The sequence below is a fragment of the Sander lucioperca genome, chromosome 16 (assembly GCF_008315115.2).
Source record: "Sander lucioperca isolate FBNREF2018 chromosome 16, SLUC_FBN_1.2, whole genome shotgun sequence".
NCBI classification, from domain to species: domain Eukaryota; kingdom Metazoa; phylum Chordata; class Actinopteri; order Perciformes; family Percidae; genus Sander; species Sander lucioperca.
Window position 1 is genome coordinate 6,886,015 of NC_050188.1, and position 5,780 is coordinate 6,891,794.

Consider the following 5,780-nt stretch of genomic DNA (forward strand, 5'->3'; position numbering starts at 1 on the left):
CTCTCATATCTGCTGGGGGAAGGTGCTTTAATAAACTGGCATTCCAAACAGCTAGCAGGGTGCACTCACCAACAGCACACAGGTATTTTTTCTTTATATTAATTTTTTTTATATTTTAGGTTCACCACAGAAGAACTTAACAGTAAGTCTCCTTCAACGATAATTATTTTTATTTGAACTCAATTTCCTTCTCCAAAAATTTCAAACTAGAGTCTAAAATAGATAAAAAAGTGTGTGCTATAATGAATATTGAGGATGAGCAGACAAACTGACAATAACTGAAAGTTTTATCTTCTTTTATCCATTTACTTGCTGCCTCGTCATTATACATTTTCATCAATAAATCGTTTGTCATTTTCACACTTTGATCACCATCAGGTGTATAAATCTAGTTGTCAGCTGGTGTATGATTTGCTCGTCTTTGGGAGCCTGAATTACACTCCCACACATGCTGCTCAGGCGACTGATATTACAGGGAAGGGATTTCTGGGTATTGCAATCAGAAAAAGCCAAGACCTATTAAGATAAGCCGTAGATGAAAGATAATAGGAAACTTAAATGATCCCTGTCGGGAAATTAGGTCGGATACCAGAACGCATTATGCGGAGATAAAAGAGTGAAAAGCATAATGAAAGTGTGTAAAATGAAGGCTATACAGTGCCGAGGCAAAAGAATCCTATAAAAAAGATATACAATGTCATATGAAAATATACTTAACTAATAAATGTGCATGTTTTTTTAATTAATATCTCTAAAAAAGTTGGATGTAACAACATCACTTGAGAACCACACAACTACTACTACTACTACTACTACTACTACTACTACTACTACGACTAACTAGTACTGTTTAGTTGCTCTTTAAATAAAGGCGTATGATAGCTGGAGCCAGTTTGGAATGTTTAAATCCACTCTAAAGCCCATCTTATTCATTATTTCCATTAGTAGTTAATAAGAGAAAACAAAGTCTACAGAAAGTTTCACTTATGCTCTCAGTCAAATGACAAATGGTTGAGCCCTCTAAAGCCAAAAAAGCTCTGCCTAACAACGGCTTTAATTTGGCAAGCTTGGTCACCTGACTCATGCCAGGATCCTGATAAATGACCTGCCAGAATCATGTGCCACAGCAGCCCAAATCTAGCCCAGGTGCTTCTAACTAGAGCTGATATGCAGACCAAATTAGACCCAGTCTGCACCAGGGGTTGATGCATAGACTGTATAGGTGAAGCCAAAACATCTGGATTGCACCCCTGGTGGCTGGCTGCAGTATAGGTCATGAACCCTGCCTCCTCCATGTTAGCGCATTGGACATGGGCCAAACTAAAAAACCAAAGTACACGTCAAATACAATTTTTCCCAAAGATGGCTTCTGTCATTTTAGGTAGTTCTGATCATGTTGATGTTTGTTCAAGTGTTCGTTTTTCTGCTAAGTTTGGTTTTTATTAGTTATTTGATGATATAAAAACAGGGTGAATTGTCATGATTGACAGCTGTGATTGACTCGGGATTGTTCGGACTGTTGTATGGGCGATACCACGGCTCCACCACCCGGTCACTACTGCGCAGACTCTGGCTCACAAATTACAAGATGGCAGCACCCGTATCCAGGATTTTTTGGCATAACTTTTGTACAGTGGGAGGAAGTGTAAACGTGTCGTCCATATTTTTTTTTACATGGTCTGCACCCCCAAAACCCAGCTACATCTGGCAGCCATTTATGGTACAAAGCTGGCTCATGATCGGTCCTCTGCTGTCAGAACGCCACCCAGTACTTCTGCCTTACATGGCTACCTGGGATGTTTTTCTTTTATGACATAAACGTAGACATTAAGACCTTGCTTAGCTTTATCTTCTTATGTCTTCATCTGACATTGTCATGCTCAGACAGCAACCTTTTGACTTATCTCAGCACACTGGTAATGAATTAAGAAAGTACTCTTTCATGAGCCATATGAGTTTGTGTGTCTCCTTGGATATGATTAGCTAAAAAATAACAGGAAAAAAGTGACAACAGCCTCTCATCCGGTTTGTTGTCTTCAAGTTTACTCTACTCATTCATCATGATCAGATGCCATTTCACATTGGCTGTGCCACTCACAACATGGAAATCAGATGAGAGCGACTCAAACTTTAGACTGGGAGTGGAGTTATGAATTGAGGGCACCCTCGGATATTCGCTCTTCCCCTCCATCTCCTTGGCGACTCTTGCTGGTAATTTAGTCATGAAATTGTTTCGTGTTTGTTCATGAACCATGCAGTCCCAGGTGAGATTAATCCAAGAGGAGACACAACACAAACGAAGGTCGTACGCCTGCAGCAGTGACTGTTGTTACAGTGTTGCAGTAGTTGTGAAGTATTTTCCCCTCTCTCCATTTCCACTTCAGAAAACTCAGACAAGGCATACTAATCAATCAGTATCCCAGCCCAGAAGGGTTACTGACTCTTCACCTTTAAAGAACATCCAGTATTCAAGGTCTCTCAGACCATCCGGGCCTCTTTATCACATAGACGATAATCCCTCATCTGCTCGTGGATCTGCACAGTGGCTTATTGTCCTGTAATGCAGGCAAATGAAAAGGTGATCACAGCACTCAATCTTCCTGGGGATTTCTTCTCGCTCCCCGTGACTGTCAGCTGTGCTCCGATTCATCAGGTTGACCTTTCAGTTTGCGAGCCCGAGTAGTTGCTAGGGGATTCATCCCTTACTGACCCTTTCATCCATATTAGAAATGCCTTCTTTAACAGCGGCTCGTGTTTTGAATGGAACACAATTTGCACTTCAATTTGAAAAATGACACTTTGCATTCACTGGGTTTTGTGTAAAAGTTGTAATGAAGTGGCACTAGGTGAGCATTTTACTTTTTAGTTTTGTATTTACAGCTGAATCAAGATATTTAAGCAGAACATGACATTGGGATTGGTCATTCAAAGGAAGAAACCAACTGGATTAAACGGAGGATTTTTTGTATGTTTACCCTATGGCGTGATGTGTAAGGCTCTTTGGCTCTTAGGACAATATAGCTGAGATCATGGTTCAAACCTGACATTCACTGATTTGTTTTGTTTTGAAGTAAATTATACAGATTGGTGTTTTACAAATGTACTGGTCAAGAAAGAGTGTGAGGCTATGGGGCAGGTGCAGAGAGAAACGTTAGAACAGAAGACAGACAACACAAAAAGCAATACGGTCAGATTATGTCTCTTTACCTCTGGTACATGTAATTTAAAAAAAATACTTGAGAAATTGAAACAGGTTGGCACAGCAGCAAATCTGCACACACACAGATTGGAAATATAACAGTAAAAATGGGAGACAGAAGTTTTTTTTAAGGCATTTAAACTGCCATACTGTAAGTGCATTGTTCGCACCAGCAATACCGCGAGGTGGCCCGTCATCTTACGTGCACTGCAGATACTGCACTGATTATATTTCTGCCACCGATGTAAGCATTAAATTATAGTTTGTCAGGAATCAAAAGTCATGAGATTTGGACATAAAAACATATTCTGTCATGTTTCTGTAGCCCGTTTCACACAGCCTGGTCAAGACGGGACTGTGCCTTTAAGCCACCTTGGCGTCTGTGTGAATGTTAGGAAGACGGTAGAGTTGTTGTGCCTGTAAGCCAGCAGCCGAGGTAGTCACAGAGCCAAATCGACTTCTGTGTGAAAGGGACTGCTGGCAGGGCGGAACGACACACAGTAGTGATGGACGAGTTGACCCACATGAGGGTCAAAAAGTTATTAAATTACAGAAATATTGCGTGCTATATTCCACCTTCTCTTACCCCCTGTGTTGTTATTTTAATGCTGTATAACCTCATATTACACATGGATGGGTTGGTAAAAATGTTGACTAGGCTGTACCGCAAAGTTCAAGTTACCAGGTTGGTCACTGACATTAGTTCAGCTAGAGCTAAATATCCCCACCTATGAGGTTAAATTAAGAAAAGATCATCTAGATGCTCTATCATGGGCAACAACATGTATAAAGTCATTGATTTCAGCTTTTACATTTTTTTTTATTAAATCTTGTTTATGCAGATTGAGGCCATGATAGATATTCTGTCCTATGTGTAAATAACAGATTGTAGTGAGATGGACAGACACGTACAGCTTCCAGTTGAAACAGGATTTTCAGGCAGGCAAAACACAGGAGGAGAGTTGGAAAGTGAACAACAACCGCTAACAGAGAGGCAGGGGCTCCGTTACTGTACTGAGTGACCTTGTGCTCAGTCTACATTTTGTCTTTGTGCTGCTATCTCTCTTTATAAAAGAGGCTGTGTATTTCATTGGATATACTTCACTGCCCAAACATGTTTGCTACTCAGTTCCTTTAAAAGAAATATGTTTTTTAATAATAAAATGGGTGGAAAGGGGTTATTCAAAGCTGAAATCAAAAACTGAGCTGCTAGCTTTGCATGCAATAATGACAATGACAGTGATCAATACACAGTACAATGTACACATGTTAGGTGAGAATTCCTATGGAAGACCAGTATTAATCTGGTCATAACTGGTTCCACTGGTCAATAACCACTAATTAGCAACCCCAAACCTTTTTTGAATTATGTCCCTTAACCCCGGGTACCATCACCAGCAAACAGCATGCTAACCAACTACAACAACTACAACATGGGTATCCAACAGCTTGACAAGCATTCTAGCAAGCATATAGCCATCAGCAGTATGCTGCTAAATCCACCAAACAAACCACTCAAGCCTCTTTAGCTACAGTGTACCTCCTAGCAAGCAACACACCATATCATATCATTATGTACTATATAGCCCTCGAATCACAGTTATTCAGGAATTACTCATTAACGATCCATTCACAATCAGGTCATTTCTGTTTCATTCCTCACTTGTTCCTTAGCAGCTACTCACAATTTTGTGTACCATTTTGTTACCCACCTTTCTTCTAACCCACAGCCATTCACTGAACTGGCTGCAGTGTCTGCCATGTTTCTCAATGCCTGCTTTAGGCCTCCTGCACACTGCCTGCGTGGCGTGAGCGACATGCTGCGTGGCGTGTCCATTTTTATTTCGGCTCCAATGTTAACAGGTTAGAGCTTGTACACTGCCTGCATGACATGCACGTCTCAGGCGCAGCTTGAGCCGCGCCGAAAACGCGTGCATGCTAGAAATAGGGCCGATGCCTATTTTTCACACGACACACAGGCGTCTTGGAAACGTTTCCAGGCAAAATAGAATACGAAAAGATGTTTATATGTCATTCTGACACGAATACATTTAATAAATGACATTTAGATGTTTGAAAGTCTCTAGGTTTTGACATAAATGCAGATATAAATGTAATTTAAAAAATAGTATTAAATAATTATAGATCTTCAAATATTGCACCAGTCAAGACAGAACGAAATATTCTGTAGCCTATTTTGCCGTCAATACTGCCGACGTTGTCTTTGCTTTAATCAAATCAGTCTAACATGGTATTTCATTTTATCAATGGGAAACATACATGTGTACAGACAAGGCTAGCAGCAGCGCCGCGTCAGACATGTTTCTGGTGTGAAAAGACAAAGAAAACGCCACGCAGCTGACACGCAACAGAAACGCTACGCTCACGCCACGCAGCCAGTGTGCAGGAGGCCTTACTGTATACCCAGTTCAATTAACAGGGACCAAACTGATCTGCCTACGAAACTCCTACAGCTAGGGTTGGACAATATATCGATATCGTGATATGAAACTAGATATAGTCTTAGATTTTGGACTGTAATATCATAATATGGCTTAAGTTTAGTCTTTTCCTGATTTTA